The 23038-nt window shown below is 41.9% G+C and overlaps 1 protein-coding gene across 1 annotated transcript in view; it reads right to left on the reverse strand.

Moving 5' to 3' along the window:
* The window catches only part of LOC120301137 (membrane cofactor protein-like), a 33867-nt gene extending 12738 nt beyond the window's left edge, over nucleotides 1–21129 (reverse strand). The window contains exon 1 of the mRNA XM_039327901.1: nucleotides 21008–21129. The gene's annotated coding sequence lies outside the window, so the exon portion shown is untranslated. The remainder of the gene's footprint in view (nucleotides 1–21007) is intronic.
* Nucleotides 21130–23038: the final 1909 nt, after the last annotated feature.

Genomic DNA, 23038 nt, shown 5'->3' on the forward strand with positions numbered 1-23038 from the left:
AAGCAAAATGATCTCAGTTTATGCAAATTAGCAGGGTTGCTTTTCCCAGCAAGAAGAGAATTTGGTAGAAACTCACCTATTGAAAAAGCCCTCATGACATTTCCTTGCTAAATGTCCCTAGGGGGGAGAGAAATTCTCCCAACAGGTTTTCTGGGTTGTGTTCCCTATTAGCTGTGAAACTTTTCCTTCTTTGTTTTGCTTGCTGCCTAGCAAGCCCTCACAGAAGCATTTGTGTTCACAAAATAGCATTTTCCAGTGACTACAATGACCAAACCTATTTAATCCCAGGGCACTGGGTAGTATACCCTTGTGTGTGTTTATAAGGTGAGTGGGTGGTATAACAACCCATTGTACAAAATAATAAAATAAAATACAAAGCAGATTCCACTAGCAGGATAACGATAACGATAACAATAACCAGTGCTTTTTTGTAAAAAAAAGAAAAAGGTGCTGGAACTCACACACGTCATACAACCCGCCTTGCCTACCCTACAAGGTTCCATCCAAAAAAGGTGCCGGAACTCCGTTCTGGGCGTTCTATGACAAAAAAAGCCCTGACAATAATAATAACAATAACAAAGTTGGAAGGGACCTTGGAGGTCATCCAGTCCAACCCCCTGCTCAGGCAGGAAACCCTATACCCTTTCAGACAAATGGATGTCCAGTCTCTTCTTAAAAACTTCCAGTATTGGAGCATTCACCGCTTCTGGAGGCAGGTTGTTCCACAAATGAATTGTTCTAACTGTCAGGAAATGTCTCCTTAGTTCTAGGTTGCTTCTCTCTTTGGTTAGTTTCCATCCATTGCTTCTTCTCCTCCTTCAGGTGCTTTGGAGAATAGCTTGACTCCCTCTTCTTTGTGGCAGCCCTGAGATATTGGAACACTGCTATCATGTCCCTTCTTGTCCTTCATTAAACTAGACATACCCAATTCCAGCAACCATTCCTTATATGCTTTAGCCTCCAGTCCCCTGATCATCTTTGTTGCTCTTCTCTGTACTCTTTCTAGAGTCTCAACATCTTTTTTACATCATGGTGACCAAAACTGAATGCAGTATTCCAAGTGTGGCCTTACCAAGGCATTATAAAGTGGTATTAACACCTCACGTGATCTTGATTCTATCCCTCTGTTAATGCAGTTAATGTTTTGGCTTTTTTGGCAACTGCAGCACACTGCTGGCTCATATTGAAGTGATTGTCAACTAGGACTCCGAGATCCCTCTCACAGTAGCTACTATTGAGCAAAGTACCACCTATATTATACCTGTGCATTTGGTTTTTCTTGCCTAAATGTAGGTGCTTCCTTTTTTCACCACTGAATTTCATTTTGTTAGATAGCATTCAATGTTCAAGTCTGTTAAGATCCTTCTGTATCTTAAGCCTGTCTTCTGGAGTGTTGGTTATTCCTGCCTGCTTGATGTTGTCTGCAAATTTGATGAGTTTCCCATCTATCCTCTCATCCAAATCATTGTTGAAGATGTTGAAGAACACTGAGCCCAGAGCAGAGCCCTGGGACCCCCCACTACACATTTCCCTCCATGTAGATGCAGTTCCATTGAGGACCACACACTGAGTACGGCCGGTCAGCCAGCTACGAATCCATCTGGTGGTGATGCTGTCTAATCCACATTTTTCTGTCTTATCAAGTAGTCGGTTGTGATCTCCTTTATCAAATGCCTTACTGAAATCCAAGTAAATTATATCCACAGCATTCCTCTGGTCCACTAATTTTGTCACCTGGCCAAAGAATGCAATAAGATTATGTCCAACCCAAGAAGCATAATTAGAAGTCTTTGGGCTTCAACATAAATTTTGTAGATTGTCCCCAACCCAGCATTGGTCTTTTATTGTACAGGTATTGGTTACATTCAAAGGAGAAGATCTATTCTGATACCTGGCACTTCCACAAACAAGACACTGTTGAAGAGAGCAGTTCTAGGAAGCCCTAGGAAGGAGACAATGGCAAACCACTTCTGAAAAACCTTGCCAAAAAAAACCTGCAGGGACTTGTCCACGCAGTTTCCAAGAATTGAACATAATTGAATAGAAGAAAAAAAAATGGGGGTAGATGCCTGCCTGACAGTGTAAAATTAGGTGCCTGTATATTTACTGGAATTATTGAGTTTACACACAACTTTCTTATATCCAGCAAGGTGCTATTATCTAGCTGAACTTGGCTGACCTCAGAAAGGTAACTTGGGTCAGACTGGGTTAGAATTAGTTGGGAAATCCCTAAAAGTGCTGGGGTGTAGGGTGAACTAGGAAATAGACAACCACAATAACAAGGGGAGGTGGAGGAAACGGGAAAGCATTTCCTTATTGTTGCTGAGAACACTATATGGAGTGACCATAAAATCACCAAAAGTGGAGTCTGACTCAGAGAAAACTTCACCTTTCTCCTTGTAATTAGGAGCATAGCCAAAGTGAAGATGGTGTAAACGCAATTTGGAAGCTCCATCTTCCAAAACTCAGAAGCCTTTTTGCCTGAGTGCCTTCAACATTGCTGTCTTTACATTACTGACACCAGCTGACAATGGGGAGTGCAAAAATCAGCATCCAGTGTCTCATCATATCCACTGTTTCCTTTCTTCTGCCCAGTCTAAGAAATATGTAATAATTGTACTATTACACATTATGATTATGTTATTACATATCTCTTTCCGAAAGAAGGAAGTTGCTATCATCTTCCCTATTATTACCTCGGTTACGTTTCATACTATCTGCTTGCTTTGAAAATCCTTATAGTTAGTCCTCGTTTAGTGATTGCCTCGTCTATGGTGACCTTTCAAAGTTATGACAGTGACTAAGTAGTAACTTTGAGACCTGCATTTACAACCTTTGCAGATCTGGAAAACGGGAAAGCTAAAGTAAGATCACAAGCAGATTTGAGGTTTCACCTGGTGACTATTTCCCATAGTGGTTCAGTTGCCAGTCCCAATTGTGGTCGTCACAATGACAACTACCTATCTTGTAAGATTCTTCTAGCTAATAAGCTCATGTTTATTCCCTTCGATAGCAGAGAAAGTAAGACGCTAAGGAATTACCCAATGGATCAAGCAGAGATGGGTCTCAGGAGAGAAGCTGAGTTGTGATACTTATGTTTTCTCTTTCTGAAAGAAGTAAATTACTATCATTATATTTGTTGTCATCTCTGTTGTCTCAAGGAGGTGTGGGTAGGAGAGCCAGCCAGCCTCTTAAAGATCAAGCTAAAGACATGACTAAACATCAAGATGCCCTGAACCAGCAGAGAGAAGATTTGAGGAGGTGGGACAAGACAATAGGAAACCACCAGTTTCACAGTTCCAGCATTAATACTGCAGGTCTTTTCTTGCATTCCTCAGAAGGGCTAGAAGGGTTAGAGACATCTACTGTACGTGTTTGCTATTAAGACCCGCTTCCCCTTGAAACTAGAAGAACAGTGTGACATCAGGAGCCAGTCAATACTTTTTTGAAGTAGCAATCCACACGCAGCATTTGTGCCTCTCCAAGATTGGCACTGCCCTGTTGTGGTTCTCATAGCAATGGGGTTCAGCAATTCTTCTGCTGCAGCCGAGCTGGCTTCTATCTCAGCTAGAAAGTAGAAAGAAAGAAAAAAATTGCAAGAAAAGCTGCCAGAAGTGGGTTAGAAAATGCTAGTTCAGGTAGCGAAGGTTCTACTGCTTTTCCTTCGGTGTTTGTCTCCTGCTACCTGCCCACTCTGAGTTGTCAAAGCAGTGGAGAGGTTGAGGAAAAGAAGCAGCTTCCAGCTGGCTTGGAATCATTAGTGGACTGACTCAGAGAAGGAAAGCAAATGAACAGAGAGGTGGGCTGACTCACCGGCAGCTTGTACAGTGACATATTAAAATTTTCAACAAAGGTCTTTGTTTTGTTCCTTCTGACAGCTATAGCTGGAGGCACACTTCTACACATGCCTCTAGATGTTCCAACGCTCTCTTATTCCACCATCAGATTCGTAAGAGGGCAACTTGCAACTAAAGATTCTTGTAGAGAATCTTGTTCTGCTTCTCTAAGATGTCAGACATCTTTTGATTTTTCTTCATTGTTTCTATCAGGGAACAGTAGCCCAGGCTGGGTGTGGAATGCCTTTTTTAAAATTGCCCTTTACAGGGTTGAAGATCTAAATGGATGGGCCATGATCCAACGGCATGATGCAAGTGGGCAGATCTGGGATGTCCAGACTATTTTGTGAGGGTATTTGGGGCTGCTCAATGGGTTCATACCTCATAGCTTTATTTACCATTATTTTACGTCAGAAATAAACCTGGTTTGTGGCTGAATTTCAATGATATTATTTCTAGGGTCTGCAAAAGGCCTTCAGAATGCTCACCCCAGTTTATGTCATTCCCAACAGAGAAAGAAAAGGTTTCCCATACAGATCTTTGTGGCAGTGGATAAGGATGATGATAAAAGTTTTTGAGTTAATATCCTTACCATAAAATATATGCCAGGCTCAACACAGCCATCTGCTCTATTATCATAAGCACAGAAACACAATATGGTGAGTATTTATGCAACTAAATTCTTAATCCCATAATATAATGAATATAAAAGATCTTCTATCCTAGCTGCTGAACAGGAGCACATCCTAGTGCTTCATGCTGCTTTCCTTCATGAGGTGGTAAAACATGAATTAGATCAAGGCTTTTCAACCAGTGGTACGGGTATCACCTGCGGTACATTGGCACCTGGCAGGTGGTACGCGACCATCCTAGAAAAGTGGTAGCGGAGGAGGGGAATGAGCTGAACCGATGGCAGCACCGCACAAGCCTGAGTGAGAGATGGCTGGAGCTGCAGGGCTGTCAGGGCTCAGCGGAAGCGCCAGGTTCAGTGCTGCTTTCCAGCTGATCAGCGCTTCTTCAGGACTGTCAGGGCTCAGTGGAAGTACCAGGATCAACGCCAGGCTCCTGGAGCTCGGCGCTGATCCTGGCGCTTCTGCTGAGCCCTGAAGAAGCACCTATCAGCTGGAATGTTGCCTTATCTCCAGGGACTTGTGATTTACATTCAGATGCATGGCAACTGATTCATATTTATGATGGTCACAGTGTCCCAGGATCATGTGAAGTGACCAAAACCTGCTGCAACCACTCATCAGATGGGGGGAATAAAAACCACACACACCCCACCCCACCCCCCACTGCCAATCCTCAACAGAAATGCTCACATCAATGGAAACCTCAGACAGGAGGAAGAGCACCGCCAGGTGGGCAGGCAGGTATCTTGCTCGGCTGTGCCTTGGGGGGCACTTTTTTCAGTGCCATTGTAACTTCGAAGTCACTAAGTGAACTGTTTTAAGTCGAGGGCTACCTGTACTTCATCACTTTTTTCCCTTTTTTGTCATCAAGTTTTTGACACCTTGCTAGGCGACTGGTGGTACTTGGATATTGCCGTATCCTAAAAGTGGTACAATGGGTGAAAAGGTTGAAAAGCCCTGAATTAGATTATATCACTATTAGATGGACCCACAACTGGCTGACTAACTACACTTAAGAGCAATTATAAATGGCGTCAGCTCAACAGGAAGTATTGAATGGAGTGCCATGGGGCTCTGTCCTAGACTCTGTGCTGTTCAACATTTTTATCGATGATTTGCAAGACTAAACATCTAAAAATTTGCAGATGACTTCAAGCTGGGAACGCTTCAGGTGAAAGAGAGAAGATTCCAAAGATCTAGACCAGAGGTGGGGAACAATGGCCCCTTTATGACTTGTGGACTTCAACTCCCAGAATTCCTGAGCCAGCAGTCAACTCTGTGAATTGAAGTCCACAAGTCATAAAAGGTCCATTGTTCCTCACCCCTGTTCTAGACAGACTGGAGCAATGGACTAAAATGGAATTTAGGAGAGTGAAATGTAAAGTTCTGCATCTGAATAGAAAAAAAATGTAAAATACAAATATAGGATGTGGAGATCTGGCATGGCAGTAGTACATAAAAAATACCTCTGATACATAAGCCAGCAGTGTAATGCAATTGCTAAAAAGGCAAATGCTGGTTTTGGGTGCATTTAAAAGTGCATGTCATAGAAGAAGTAGTTGTCATGATGCTCTGAGTAAAGGTGCTACTAGTATTTTTGTTTTTTTTTCCTCATATAGCTTTCTGTTTAATTCTATAATTTGCTAATTTGTTTAGCCAGCTGCCTTTTAAAAATATTCTGTTTTGATTACCTTAGCTTTTCATACACTCTTATATTATTGCATTTATGTTGTCTTCACTTCAATGTAGTTCTATTTTACTGTTTGTTTGTTTTTATGTTTGGTTTGCTCATGTTGTACAATAAGACTGTTTTGATGGAATTGGTTTTAAATTCTGCTCTGTTGTCTGTCCATGTCTACAGTACCATCCTACTTACCTATTGTAGAGTGTTCTACAATGTTTCCCATCTGGAATTTTGTAGCCAGTTCCCAATAGTTCAAATAGGACAAGTTGAGTAAGTTGAGAGATCTTAAAAAAAAAAAAAAAAAAAAAGGACGAATAGACATTTGTCAAAATGCTCTAAGTCAGGGGTGTCCAGTCTTGGCAACTTTAAGACTTGTGGGCTTCAACTTCAGGATTCCTTAGCTAGCATGTCTGCCTGAGGAGTTCTTGGAATTAAAATCCAGAAGTCTTAAAATTGCCAAGGTTGGACACCTGTGGTCTAGAGCAGTGGTTCTCAACCTTTTTAATGCCGCGACCCCCAACTGGTTGTAAGTCGAGGACTACTCAACCAGTCGTAACTTGAGGACTACTCAGCTGGTGCAGCACCGTTTGCAGAATGGGACTTTTGGCAGGCTCAGCAGGGCAGAGACAGCCTGGACAATTCCTATTGGCTTTTGAAAGCCAATAGAATTAGACTTTATTCAAGAGAGTCTATTCTATTGGCTTTCAAAAGCCAATAGAATAAAAGGGAGTAGCACAGCTAAGAAAAAGGGGAAAAAATGGCGGACTGCATTGTTTGGCGACCCCCGTGAAATGGTCGTTCGACCCCAAATGGGGTCCCGACCCACAGGTTGAGAACCACTGATCTAGAGGATCTTGCGTTGAGCCACTGTTTGGACAAAATGACCTTTATAATCACTTCCAACTCCAATTTGGGAACTAAATATGGAAAAACAAGGCATGAAGTGTGTACAATGCTGTATAGGTTAAAGAAGAGGAAACAAATTACTAGGTGATGGAATGTTTCCTGCAGAAAGAAATGAAAAGGTGCATTTTTAAAATAATTGTAGAAAACATGTTCACTTGACTTATGAGACCTGTAATTTATCTTTTCCCTGTTTTTGTCAGAGAAATAAATTTATTCAAATATGGGTTGACAGTTGGAATTAAGTCCTAGATGACCGCATGAGGAAAAAATTAAAGTGAAATTCTACTCTCTTTTTTTTAATTTTTTAAATTATTTTTCACCATACACCATACACCCAAACAAACTTAAAATACATAAACATAAATCTTTTCTTTTAACAGAACAGTACTGTACATTTTAATCATTCTTTACATCTTATTTACATTTTATGTACATCAATAATTATGTCTTTTCCTTTCTCTGTTCTAGCCAATTATAACATTTATTCCAAATTTCATAAAATTCTGTCGCCTCCTTGTCTTTTAATTCTAACGTAAGTTTATTCATTTCTGCGCATTCCAAGATTTTGTACATAATCATATCATTTGTGGGAATATTTTCACTCTTCCAACATTGAGCATATGCTATACGAGCTGCAGTCAATGGTGTGGATTTCTTTAGGCAGCTCCTCCATGAATTGCAAGCTTAAATATTCATTCATTGTCATCCTTCTTTCAAGGGAGCATCATCGACAACAATACACTGATTCCTGCATTCACAGCAGTTTAAAAACCTTAATAAAATGATAGTGTTGTACATCAGAAACCACACAATCTACAGATTCCTGCAGGGCTGCTTGTGCTGAGCTGAAAGATATCAACATGGTGTCATGTCAGGAAGCAACAACTGCTCTGGGTTTCTTGACACCTGAGCTATAGTAAGTTGTGCGTAGGATCCTGTTAAATGTCACTCTGTGGTTAATACTCTTTTTACCAATGTGTGGTGCTTCTTCATTAGTTCTAGATGGGAATAGTTTTATTCTGAGCCGTATATATAAATAGTTTTATATACTGGCTGTGAACCCCATTTCTGAATCTAAAATAGCTGTCAGGAAACCTACATATCACATGACAGCAAATGTAAGGTTTTTGTTTACAAAAATAGTTGTCTAAGCTATAATCACTACATAAGATGATCTTAGTCTTAGTGTTTCGCCTACCATTTTATCAGGTAGAAAGGGATAAACCTGGAAATTGTCAAAGGCACTGTTCTGTTCTGTACGTTGGTAAGGCATTGAGATGAGGCAGGAGTAACAACAGTTGCTTCTTTATTCAAGCTTCAACAGAACCACACAAAATGGTGCTGATCTCTTTTATACCCTTTTGTAGGGAATAGTGTCATCCAATAAATGCAATGTATTTTCTTGCTTTGCGTGTACGCAATAGGCTGGAGACAGCCTGTCTGGCCCGGGCATGCCACGTGGTCTGCCTGGGTCTCTCTGCAGCTTCCTGCACCTGCTCTGTCAATCACAGGCCCAGGACATAACACCCCTCCCCTCTTGGTTAAAAAAAAATAGACACTACTATTTTAACTACTACAAAGTCACTCTTTTGAGTGTGTTCTTATTCCTAGAAAACCTAGGCCTGCCAGCTTACTGACAGGAACCTTACATAATCTTGTAAGAACTTTGGAGGACCTCTGACCCGCTCCGAGCATCTCGGAGCTGCTGCAAGTGCCTGGTCTGCAAGCTTGCCTGCCAGGCTCGGCAGACCAGGACTTTGAGGCACGATTGATGCGGGCAAACCCGCATCTTGCTGGCTGGCCTGGTCCGGTAGGCCCAACCCTTTTTCCATTTGACTTCGGCTGGCTTTTTCTGGTAAGCCCAGACCAGAGTTCCTTGGTGGGATGGAATTCCCCAGATCAGCAAGAGACCCTGGTTGGGAGCACTGTCCCATAGGCACAAGGCCTGCAGTAGGAGTGGCATGAAAAGCCGGTTGCGTGCAATGTCCTATGGACCCAGTGCCAGAATCAGAAGCCATCTCATTGGCAAAACCCCTGTTTGGAGAGTGCAAACCCCTGCTTTCGCAGAGAGACTGAGATCCATGACTGTGATCATGGTCCTCTTCCCCCCTGAGAGCAGAGTCAGGAGCAGAAGGGTGACTAGGTAGCCTCCATTGCAGCTGGTCAATGTGCCAATGCAGCACACAACCATCGTATAAGGCCACTTTGTATGACAGTGGCCCAGTGACCTTGCAGACCACTGCTGTCACCCAGAGATGTCCAGGTCCATATTTCCTTGCCCAAACCGGATCGCCCACCTGTAGTCTCCTCGGTGCCCACGGCTGTGATACCTGTCAAGCCACCCAGTCTGGGTGCAATCTGTCTAGTTTGGTAATAAGATGGCGACCCCAATGGAGTTCAGCTGGGCTCTTGCCTGTAGCTGTGCAAGGCGTGGTGTGGTGGCAAAGGAGAAAATCAGCTAACCTGTGGTGCCAGCTCCCATGAGTGAGCCTTTTCAAGGCATCTTTGGTTGTGCGCACCATGCACTCAGCTTGGCCATTGGAAGCCGGATGAAAGGGTGCCGAAGTAGCATGATGAATTATGTTGGCTTTCAGGAAAGCCTGGAACTCCGAAGAGTGAATTGAGGTCCGTTGTTAGAGACAAGAACATCTGGCAGCCCGTGAGAGGCGAAGATCCCCCTCAGCACCTGGATGATCCTGGCAGTAGTCGTGGTGGATACTGGAATGGCCTCTAACTATTTAGAGTAACTGTCCACAACAATGAGGAAGAATTGCCCCTGAAAGGGGCCAGCATAGTCGACATGAACCCTCGACCAAGAAGCATGTGTGTCCTCCCACCTATGCACAGGAGCCTGTGGCATTTCAGGCCTGGACTGTTGGAATATGTGGCACCCCTGGACCTGGGTCTCAATCTCCTTATCAAGCCCAGGCCATCAGAGATAGCTGCATGTAAGCACCTTCATCTGGACTATTCCCGGATGTCCCTCATGCAGAGACTGCAAGACTCTAGTCCTCAATGAGGTTGGGATCACTACCCTGCTACCCCACAGGTCACAACCCTTAAAGTGGATAGCTCATGCTTCCTTTTCCAGAAACTCTGGAAATTGGTGCCAGAACACATGTCAGGCCATCCTGACTGCACCCAGTTCAACACGTGTGTTAGCGTATTATCAGTGGCTATTTCTGCAGCTACATACTCAGGCAAATCCTGGATAGCCAGGATGTGGTTAACTGGAGCAGGATCTGATTCTACAAGCTGTAGAGGCAACCTATTGAGGCCATCTGCATGGCCCATTTCTTTGCCTCGTTTGTGAACCAGGGAATAGTCATACGCAGAAAGGAAAATTGACCACCTCAACATTCTAGGAGAAATTATGTGTGGGGTTTGCTTGTTCATTGTGAACAACCCCAGCAGTGGCTTGTGGTCTGTAAAGACTGTGAAGTGGCAACCATACAAAAAGTCATGGAAGTTTTTTATGCCAGACACTATGGACAAGGTTTCTCTCTCTATCTGTGCGTAATTACGCTCAGCAGAAGACAGAGTCCTTGAATAGTAGGCTACAGGAACTTGTGTTCCATCAGTCTTGAGGTGACTTAAGACAGCCCCGATCCCATAAGGGAATGCATCGCAGGCTATACACACCGGCAACTGCTCATTGAAATGAGCGAGAACAGCATTTGAAGACAACAATACCTTGACCTCAGCAAAGCTCCTTTTGTGGACTTGTGTCCACTTCCATGGAGCCTGTTTATCCAAGAGCCAGTGTAACAGCTCTGCCACTGCAGCCTTGTGAGGAAGGAAGGAATAGTAAAAATTTAGAAGCCCAAGGAAGGCTTGAAGCTCGCTCTTCGACTTGGGATTTGGGGCCTGCTGAATTGCTTTGAGCTTAGATTCAGCAGGATGGATGCCTTCGGCATCTATGTGAAACCCCAGGAATTCAGTGGAAGTTACTCCAATTTTGCATTTTTTTCCTGCTTAAGTTTCAGCCCCAATTCGTGGAAACGCAGCAAAATGGACCAAAGCCTTTCAGACAGGTTTTTGACTGATTCCCCTGTGATGAGGACATCATCAAAATATGGGCAAACTCCCAGAATGTTACAGAGCGTTCGCTCCATCACGCTTTGGAAAATGCCAGGAGCTACATTAACCCCAAACTGCAGTCTTCTGACTTTGAAAGCTCCCCGGTGCATTACAATCGTCTGGGCCTCTGCTGTTGCATCGTCAACCGGTAGCTGTTGATAGGTCTGAGCCAAATCGAGTTTGGCGAAAACCCGGCCTCCTTTAAATGAGGCCAAAATGTGGCTCACCACAGGCATCGGATAAGAGTGCTATTGTAATGCTTTATTTAGCGTGCATTTATAGTCAGCACAAATGTGGACTTCCCTGTTGGCCTTGAATGGCATGACTATGGGTGTTTCCCATGGACTGCTATCCACAGGTTCCAAAATACCTTGCTATAGCAGTTTATCCAGCTCGGCATTTATTTTTTGCTTAAGCGCAAAGGGAACCCGATGAGGCTTAATCCTAATTAGTGCAATGGAGGGATCTAACCACAAAGCAATTGGAGGCCCCTTGTACGACCCTAGTTCTGGGCTGAACACATCAGCAAACTCCTTGAAAACTTCTGCAAGATCTGCCATTTGCAAACTGTATAGCCCAGTCACTTGAATCCCAAATGCCTCAAACCAATCAAGTCCAATTAGACTTGTGCGGTCACCCTCAACCACAACAATGTCCAGAAACCTTTCAAAATTCTTATGCTGCACTCTGAGTGTGGCCTCCCCTTTCACACTGACTTGGGAATTCTGGAAATCTGTTAAGATAAGATTCGACGGCCTGAGTTTAACTCTCTGGCTACTTCTACAGCAGAGCTGCTTGAGGTGTTCTGGGAAATGATTGACAGAGCTGAACCCATGTCCAGCTCCATCGTTAAGGGGACCCCCTGCAAATTGACATCAATATGCAGCTTCTTCTTCAATGGCCGGTGGGCCCCTGTTCTCAAAACACTCCTGCGGGATGCGCAGAAACCCACCCTATTCTGGCTGGGGACCCTGATACCTTTCCGAGGCAATTCTTCCGATGGACAGTCTTTCTTACGACCCAAACAGATGGCGGCTATGTGGTCTTGCCAGGCATGTGCCAGGCATGGCCACATGCCTGGCAAGTAGCAGAGCGAAAATGACAGTCAGAGTGCTTGTGGCGGCCTCCACATCCGAAACACCGAGGAATAGAACTGCCTTGTCAGACCCCTTGTCAGCTCGCTCTTGGGGCCTTCTCTCTTCTGCTGCTGCCGACGGTCGACCTCATTTTCAGAATCCAGTTCAGATACCTCTCGAGCAACCTCTTGATGGACTGAGACTGAACTCGTAGGGTTCTTGGAAAGCCGCAAGGTCTTAACAGCTCCTCCCGCTGCTTCAGCGGCCGTGATCTCCCTTAGCGCATCTTGGAAGGAAACGTCTTCCTTTGCAAAAATCTTTTGCTGCAGTTCTCCGCTCCCAAGCCACAAACTAGCCGATCTCATAGCCGTTCTTCTAAGTCTTTGAACTCACAGGGCCTTGCAGCTTGACGCAGAGCAGTAATAAAGTCCGCAGCAGACTCTCTTGGATGTTGGTCCTGCTGTTCAAATGCATGACGCCATGCAATCACCAATAGCTTCGGTTCAAAATGTTCCTTTAACATTTTCTTCAGCTCGGTATAAGCGATGGATTCCAAAGGTGCTGGGGCAACCAGATTTTCAGCAATATCAAATGTCTCTTGCCCACAGACACACAGTAACATTGTGGCTTTGAGCCGGTCCTCCCGAACTTGGTTTACCCTAAAGTAGTTTTCTACTCTGGCAACGTATGAGCTCCAACGTTCAGAGTGCGCTGTATCAAATTCGGACAGACGCCATATTTTAGCCAACGCTTTTTCTTGGCAGCCTCGTTCAATGCCTCATGCTACTCAGGTTTGCGAAGAGGTTCCAGGACGAATCTTGCCGAGCTCTCCTCCAGCTTCTTCGTACTGGCAGGCAGAGTTGCACAAGTTGGAACGCCGAACTTCCAAGCACTTTGGCCTCCCGTGGTGAGTCAGCCTAGTATTCTTTTGTTGTTTTCTTGCAGCACGATCCCACCTTCATCGCCAATGTTTTGTTCTGTGCATTGGTAAGGCATTGAGGCGAGGCAGGAGTAACAACAGTTGCTTCTTTATTCAAGCTTCAACAGAACAACACAAAATGAAGCTGATCCCTTTTATACTCTTTTGCAGGGAACAGCATCAGCCAATAAATGCAATGTATTTTCCTGCTTTGCGTGTGCGCAATAGGCTGGAGACAGCCTGTCTGGCCCGGGCAGGCCACGTGGTCTGCCTGGGTCTCTCTGCAGCTGCCTGGGTCTCTCTGCAGCTCTGTCAATCACAGGCCCAGGACATAACAGGCACAGAGTGTAATTTGTGGCTATTGATGGTCAACCATAGATGAATGCAGAAGAGAATATACATAGCGTATGGTTGAACTATGGTCCTTGGTGCTCCCTGAGCTTGGCTGTTTGCTTGCAAACACTTCATTATCCAACTAACACCATCATTACAAGTGAGTGTGGGGCTTGCACCCTGTTCTTTGATTTGGGTATTGTTTTCTGCATGTTTGTTTGATCTAAATCCCTGCTAATCTGGGTGTTGACTGCTGGAGAGGATGTGTTCTGGTCTTTTTGTTTCATTCATAGTTTTTTATTGTCTCTTTTGAATTAAGTGTATCTCTATGTGTCTATTGATGGCTGATTTGTCTGATGCCAAGATTCAGGAATTCCCTAATGTTTTTGGATTTAACTTGGTCTAGGATACTCCCAGTTTCTCATTTGAAACTCTGGTTGAATTAGTCCATGTGTTGTAAAATTAAGAAGTTTTCATTGTGTCTTCTGACTGCTAGTTGGTGTTTATGGATGCACTCTGATGTCTTCTGCCTATCTTTCCTACATAGTGACTGTTACAGTCCATACACTGTATGTTGTAGAAGATGACTGTTCATTTTTCTTCTTGAGCTTCTTGGTCTTTTGGTTTACTTAAGATGTTTTGTAGGGCTTTAATTGATTTGTGTGCTATGATAATGCTTTGAGTTTGTAATAGTCTGTTGATTGCTTTTCAGTTGTTTTTGATATAGGGTAGCATTATACTTTTCAGAGCTTGTGTTGATTGTGCTATAATGGGTTGAATGGCCAGACATTTTTGGATAGTTGTGTGGGTATCCATATTGTTGGAAGATGTTGTATAAATAGTGTATTTCCTTTTTGGAGGGAGAGGTGTTCTGGGTTGCTGTAGTGCCTTTGTACTCATCTGAACAATGTTCTTACACAGTTCCTTTTATAGGAGATTGGGTTGTTATACTTCGATAATGCAGCATTTGGTTAGTGTGTGTACTTTTTTTTTCATACACTTGTGTTTCTACTTTGCCATCACTGTCTCTGCTGATGAGGATATTCAGGAAGGATATTGTGTTGTTTTCTTCTTCCCTTGCAAATTTTATTTCTTTGAAGATATTGTTTTATGTGTCTCCTCTGGTTGTTCCTTTTTATTATAACAAAGATGTTGTCTACATACTAAATCAATAATAATAATAATAATAATAATAACAACAACAACAACCCCCAGTGAGGCACTACCTTGACGTGGTTGTGGGGCTTGTGTACTCTGAGGAAGATGAGAGCTATGCCAGAGGTTCAACCATACTGGACAGGTCTCATCAGAGGAGTCAGACAAAGAGTGTCTCTCCCATAAAAAATATGGTGAGACGTAAATTTCAGAATGCCATACCGGCTCGGACGTCGCCCGGGTTAACAAGGTCCGCGCTAGATATTGGAGTTCCTGGATATCTGGTGAAAAATGGGTTACAGGACTCAGGACTGTTGGCTGAGCAACCAGGGCCAGCAGCTGCAGAACTACTGGAAGAAAAGGTGTTTACCCGTCGCAGATACACAGTGATTGAAAACAAAGAAATAATGATCTGTTACTACAGATCAAGTCCAACAAGAAGAGGATATCTAAAACGAATGCACCAGTTCTGGAAAGAACAACATCCAGAATCAGAAATAACAGAACAGAGACTAGCAGATCAACGCCGATTTATAACACGAAATAAAGTATTTACAGAAACAGAATTGGACGAACTGCAAAGGTTTACCCAGGGCAAAGAAATCAAAGCCTTACCAGAAGTAATTCAGAATGTAGAGGCAAACCAGGGGGAGTTGGCAGTGAAGGAATTCAGCAGAGATATACAACTGTTCTCATTTGGAAACCAGGCACCTCTTCCTCAGGAAGAACAAAACCCTCTAACTAAAGAAATAAAAGAATTGAAACAAAGAATAACTGAGCATCTAGAACAGCACAAAAACAACAGAATAAGGCTGCCTGCATTGAAGCTTGTTCCAAAGAAACAGCTAGCACAAGCATTAAAAGATGCAAATACTGCAATATCAAGTATAAGCACCAATTCACTGCAAGAAACAAACCAACTAATGTACAGCACAGCTGCAGTTATAACAGAATACCTGGGATGCAAAATCAACAAAGAAGAAAAACAAACAAACAGTGCACCAGAAAAATGGAAGGTTAGACTAGAAAATAAGATCAGCAAGTTAAGATCACATGCAAGCAAGCTAGAACAGATGAAAGAAAAGAAGCTGAAGAACAAGAAGACCAAAGAATACCTAATCAAGAAATACCACTTAGAAACAAGGAAGATCAAGGAAGCACTGGAAATAATAAAGCAACAAATAACAGCTATAGCCAGGAAAATCAGTAGATATGAAGCTCGAATTGCAAACTATAGGCAGAACCTCCAATTTCAATCCAATCAGAAACGTTTCTACCAATCCATCAATGGAGAAACTGCAAGGAATCAGTCAGTACCTGACAAGGAAGAAACAGTGCAGTTCTGGAAGCAGATATGGGATAACCCAAAGAAATACAACAAGGATGCGGCTTGGTTAAAAGAGGTGGATGCAAATAAAACAGAAGTTGAAATGAAAGAACTAGTAATAACAACAAAAATGGTAGAAAAAAGAGCAAGGAAAATCAAAAATTGGTCAGCACCAGGTGAAGATGAACTGCATGGGTTTTGGTTGAAACATCTAACTGTTATACACCCACTCATTGCCAAGCAGTTCAACAATATACTACAAGGAGGAGAAATTGAAAAGTGGCTAACAACTGGGAAAACCTACCTAATAATGAAAAATCCAGCAAAAGGGGCAACACCAGGCAACTACAGGCCAATTACCTGCTTACCAACAACTTTCAAATTACTAACTGGTGTGGTAGCTGATGCAGTACAACAGCATCTAGTTGAAAACAATCTCTTTCCACCTGAGCAGAAAGGAAACCGCCCCAATAGCAGAGGAACAAAAGATCAACTCCTAATAGACAAAATGATCTTGGAAAACTGCAAGAAAAGGAAGACCAACCTGAATGTGGCATGGATTGACTTCAAAAAGGCATTTGACTCTCTGCCACATGACTGGATAATCAAGTGCCTAGAAATAACAGGAGTCAGTAGAAACATCAGAAAATTTGTGCAAAGATCGATGACACAATGGAAGACACAGTTGCAGATCAATGGTGAGAGACTGGGAGAAGTTAATATCAAGAGAGGAATATTTCAAGGAGATTCATTATCAGCATTACTATTTGTTATTGCACTGTTTCCTCTGTCAACAATACTGAATAACTCAGGACATGGCTATCAAACATCAAAAACATCTGCCAGACTATCCCACCTCCTTTACATGGATGATCTGAAGCTGTATGGAAAAACATCATCTGAAATAGAATCGTTGCTCAACACTGTCCGTATATATAGCCAAGATATTGTAATGGAGTTTGGCTTGGACAAATGTGCCACACTTACTATCAAACAAGGAAAAATAATGAAAACTGAAGGAATCAAGATGCCCCACGAAAATAACATTAAGAGTCTGGATGAGGAAGAGTACTACAAATACTTGGGTATCCTTCAAGCTGACAACATCAAGCACACTGAAGTCAAGAAAAAGATTAGAGGTGAATACATCAAGAGAGTGAAGAAGATCTTAAAGTCCAAACTCAATGGAGGAAATACCATAAAGGCAATCAACACCTGGGCAATCCCAATCATTAGGTACACAGCTGAAATAGTGGACTGGACTCAAGCAGAACTAAAAGCAATGGATAGGCAGACCAGAAAAATAATGACAATGAATCATGCCCTTCATCCACGCAGTGACATTGATAGACTTTATCTACCAAGGCAAATAGGTGGGCGTGGAATGCTACAAGTACATCAGATGGTTGAAGAAGAAAAAATGGCTTTGGAAGAATATCTGAAGAACAATGATGAAGATGCACTGAAATTAGTATATCAGGAAGGCTTACTAACTACTGGAGAGACCAAACTGGCCTACAAGAAAGACCAAATGAAGAACAGAATAGAGGCATGGGAAGACAAAGCACTACATGGCCAATAAGTGAAAAAAATAGCTGGGAAAGCAGATAATAATAAAACCTGGCAATGGCTAAGAGCAGGAAAATTGAAGAAAGAGACCGAGGGACTAATTCTGGCTGCACAAGACCAAGCCTTAAGGACAAATGCATACAAAGTCAAAATTGAGAAGACAGCAACAGACAGTAAGTGCCGCCTATGCAAAGAAGCTGAAGAAGCAGTGGACTACCTGGTAAGCTGTTGCAAGAAGATTGCACAGACTGACTACAAGCAGCGGCATGACAAAGTAGCAACAATGGTGCATTGGAAGATCTGCAAAAAATATCATTTGCCTGTAAGCAAAAACTGGTGGGATCATAAAATAGAGAAAGTCATAGAAAATGATAAAATTAAACTGCTCTGGGACTTCAGAATTCAAACAGACAAGCACCTGCAACATAACACCCCAGACTTAACAATTGTCGATAAGAAAGACAAAAAAGTCTGGATAGTGGAGTGGCAGTGCCTGGAGACAGCAGAATAGAAGAGAAAGAACTGGAGAAGATAACAAAATACAAAGACCTACAAATAGAACTAGAAAGACTGTGGCAAAAGCAAGCAAGGGTAGTACCAATAGTCATAGGCTCCTTGGGTGCAATCCCAAAACAACTGGAGCACCACTTGAACACAATTGGCATTGACAAATTCGCTATTAGTCAATTGCAAAAGGCAGCCTTATTAGGAACTGCTTCCATCCTGCGACGATATCTGTAATACCATCAAACATCCACATCTGCCTATCCAGGTCCTGGGTAAGGACTCGATAGGTAGACAAAATGCCAAATCCAGTCTGAACATCTGGCTGACTGTGCGATGATCCATAATAATAATAATAAAGTTGGAAGGGACCTTGGAGATAATCTAGTCCAACCTCCTGCTCAGGCAGGAAACCCTATACCATTTTGGACAAATGGCTGTCCAGTCTCTTCTTAAAAATTTCCAGTGTTGGAGCATTCACTGCTTCTGGAGGCAGGTTGTTCCATTGGTTCATTGTTCTAATTGTCAGGAAGTTTCTCCTTAGTTCTAGGTTGCTTCCCTCCTTGATTAGTTTCCATCCATTGCTTCTTGTCCTGCCTTCAGGTGCTTTGGAGAATAGCTTGATTCCCTCTTCTTTGCGGCAGCCCCTGAGATATAGAAACACTGCTATCATGTCCCCCCTCGTCCTTCTCTTCATTAAACTAGACATACCCAATTCCAGCAACCGTTCCTTATATGTTTTAGCCTCCAGTCCCTAATCATCTTTGTTGCTCTTCTCTGCACTCTTTCTAGAGTCTCAGCATCTTTTTTACATTGTGGTGATCAAAACTGGATGCAGTATTCCAAGGATGGCCTTACCAACTCCTAGGGATGATGATCCCATGGGTGTTCTTCTGTTTTTGTGATATATTTGTCCATCAAACTGAAAATAGATGGTGAGGCAGAGCTTGAGGTCCATGATTATGGGTATTTAGATCTTAGTGTACCTGGCTATGTCAGGTATGCTGTGTAGCATTGCTGCCATGGATTCCTCCACTAATTCTGGGTGTATAGCCATACAGAGTGTTGTGGCACTGAACAAAATCATAATGATTATTGTGTGCCACCCCATATCACTTTTGGTGAGATGGGTGGCTAAAGAAACTTGACAAACAAATAAAAATTCTATCTTCTTCTAACTGTAGGCCTTTGATTATCTGGATCCAGTGGGGAATAAAAAAAAACTGAATTGGGGAATTGGTTGAATATTTGCTCCCCTCTGTGAGATGTCCAGTTTTCTTTGCATTTTTTTTTAGTTGTGTTATATGTTGGGTTCCCTGATAATAGTACAATTGGATGAAGAGGTACATCTGGCTTATGTATTTTCAGGCATCTATAGAAGGGAGAAAACCCATAATCATTTGCCCTGATGATTTTACCTAGTTGGGTAATGAAGCATTTATAAGCAAACAACAAAGCCTAGAGAGAACCAAGAATTCCATAGCACCCACTCTGAAGTTCTCTAGCCATATCCAGCAGGAGTTACTGTTGTCCAGCTGAATTTTGTACATACCTTCTAAAGTCTATATTTAGTGGGTGATTTTATGGATTTTCTTTGTAATTAATTAGTTCATATCACTCAGCTTTGCATAGGACTCCAAAAGACATTAATTTTTTAAAAAATGTTTTCTACAACCAAGACAGATAAACAGCTAAATATATTTTCAGGCCCACTGATTTTTAAGCAGAAGATAGATTATGCCCATGTTCATGCAAGTTTCACATTTAAACATGAAATACCATTGGTTTCACACTCTGGAATTTTATTAGCCAATTTTATGGACTGTGTTATTTATTCACCATATTCCACCTTTTCACTCTGCCCTTCATGCTTCCTGACACCAACAACCCCTTGAGGCGGACTGGGTTGAGAATTACAGAGTGGTCCAAAGTTGAGTTTCTATGGTTTCAATATAAGTCTCAATTTAATACCCAGCCATGACACCGTCTGGCTGTTACCAATAATACCATATGTATTGACTGGATTTATCTATGACTAACATAAGAAGAAGAATTTGTATTACATAGAATAGGACCTTTAAGCAAGAAAAGACAATTTAAATAAATAAATGCATTCTATGCAACAGGTTGACATTTTGATAGCTCATTCTGAGATTACTCAATAGTAACCAACAGGTAACAACCATATTAAGAGGTGGCGCAGCAGTTAGAGTGCAGTACTGCAGGCCACTTTAGCTGACTGTGTTCAGCAGGTCAGCGGTTCAAATCTCACCGGTTCAAGGTTGACTCAGCCTTCCATCCTTCTGGGGTAGGTAAAATGAGGACCCAGATTGTTGGGGGCAATGTAAATATATATATACATTGCTTACTGGTGTACACCGCTTAGAGAGTGCTTGCACTTAAAGCGGTATATAAGTCTCATAAATAAATAAATAAATATTATTGGTCACTATTGAGTAATCTTAGAATGAACTATCAGAATGTCAACTTGTTGCATAGAATGCATTTATTTATTTATTTAAATTATCTTTTCTCACTTAAAGGTCCTATTCTATGTAATACAAATTCTTCTTCTTATGTTAGTCATAGACAAATCCAATCAATACATATGGCAAACAGATTGATACCACATAACTACATTTAGCCATTTAGATCTTGTTACCCAAGAGTTTCACTAAGCACAAAGCCAAATGAGAGGGAACACACTGCCACCTATATAATGAAGTTGAGGTTCAACAGAGAGCAATAAGATTCTGTTTGTTAAGGCATCAACATTAACACATCGAAATAAAGGCAATTCAAGGCAATTCACATCAAAATCCTCTCCCCCCAAATTAACAATATGAGCCATAGCTTCAGATTCTACTAAAATGTTTGTCCCAAAGAGTGTATATTTGGGGTAAATTATCAACTAGATCCTTCATCCCATCCACATCAAAATAGCAATTGACTTCAATATATTGCATGATAAAATGAAATATTGTACCTGTAGCACCAATAGAAGCTTTGTTGTGCGAGACTATCATTTTCTGGAAAATGTACACTGCATAATAAAATTTAAGGTTTAAATATAAAGGCTAGCATTCAATAACGTTTAGGCACATTTTTAGATTTGTTGCAGCTGTGTAGGAAAGGAGCTCTATAAATTATAATTTTTTTCCAGTCATCATAACCCACAATTCTCACCTTCAATGTAACAGTGATTAATGACAATGTCTGCCCACTATATAGAAGAGAAATGGCTTCACTTATCTGAGTGTCAACCTAGACAAAAGATTAGTGGCAATGCCTAGACCATCATACTCCAAGCTACTGTAGATATAAGGATGGTATTTCATCCCATTCGGAGATTTTTTTGATAGGCAGATACCAGGTCGCTAATCCAAGAAAGTCATATTCAGGATTAATTCAGCCAGAATATTAACAGAAACAATGAAAATGTAATTAGCCAGGTATTAACAGTATATTGACTTGCAGAGGATTACTTTTTATGAAATGCTTATCATGGAAATATGGAAAGTAGTGACAGAAAGTCGCCTTTCTTAGACTTTTCTTGGCAAACTATAAATTGAACCTTGAGTCTTCTGCACAGAAAACCTGTGCTCTGGCAATGAGCCACAGTCTTCCTTTTAAATACTGCATTATGAGTTCTAGTATTAAATATTTAACATTGTAAGTTAGCTTTTCCAAAGCGTCTGTTCAGTTGCTGAAAAGTGCTTCATTTGGCTTCCAAAACTCTTCAGTGGCATGAATATAGATGTCCCTTATCCAGTGAAACCATCAGAGCAGGATGCTGAGTGGTTAGACTACAAACATTTGCTGGTGTGATGCTTCCTCTCTGGGCTACTTATCCCACATTTTATTTTGCATTTAGGACTGTTATGGCAGCTGTGCCCTTTCATGGTTGAAGCAGCAAATAGTAATAGTGATAGCACTTATATACCACTCCACAGTACTTTACAGTCTTCTCTAAGCAGTTTACAGAGTCAGTCATTTTACCAACCTCAGAAGGACAGAAGGTGAGTCAACCTTGAGCCAGTCAGAATCAAACTGCTGGCAGCAGTCAGCAGAATTAGCCTGCAATACTGCATTCTAAACAATGCGCCACCACCACCCTTCTGGAAGTGAAGGTCCTGGAAGTGATGCTTTTCTCACTAGTTACACCATTGCAACATTTTGCATGGGACTGCTTTTGAAAATCACTTGGACATGCAGTTGGTTCACACTGTATTAGTACATTTTTGAATGGTTGATAGACTTACTCATGACACCAATGCTTTGAGTTCTGTGCTGGCTATCAAGAAGCTTCCAGGAGCAATGTACTGTAATGTGCTAGTTTTAACCTTTAAACTCCTCTATGACTTGCCATCCAGGTACCTAAAGGACAGCAGGTGGATTCTACCTGTCCAGATGCTTCACAGGTCCTTCCCACATGAGCTCCAGAGGAAAGTGAGACGATCTTGTTTCTCATCAACAGCTCCTCCTCTGTGGGACAACCTTTCTCCATAAGGTCTTAAAATGCTCTCAAAAGGCAACTTAGTTAAAATATGCCACTAATACTTTTATTATGATTGTTTTGACAATTTCATTATTTCTATAGTATTACCATTTCAGTTTTCATTGTATAATAATAATAATAATAATACCAATAGTAATAGGCGCCTTGGATGCAACCCCAAAACAACTGGAGCACCACTTGAACACCATTGGCATTGACAAATTTGCTATTAGTCAATTGCAAAAGGCGGCCTTACTAGGAACTGTTTCCATCCTGCAACGATATCTGTAATACCATAAAACATCCACATCTGCCTATCCCAGGTCCTGGGTAAGGACTCGATAGGTAGACAAAATTCCAAATCCAGTCTGAACATCTGGCTGATTGTGCGATGATCAATAATAATAATAATAATAATAATAATAATAATAATAATAATAATAATAAAGGCATTTGACTCTCTGCCACATGATTGGATAATAAAGTGCCTAGAAATAACAGGAGTCAGTAGAAACATCA

Source organism: Crotalus tigris, unplaced genomic scaffold, assembly GCF_016545835.1.
Source record: "Crotalus tigris isolate CLP2741 ecotype Arizona unplaced genomic scaffold, ASM1654583v1 scf7180000024369.3102671, whole genome shotgun sequence".
NCBI classification, from domain to species: Eukaryota; Metazoa; Chordata; class Lepidosauria; order Squamata; family Viperidae; genus Crotalus; species Crotalus tigris.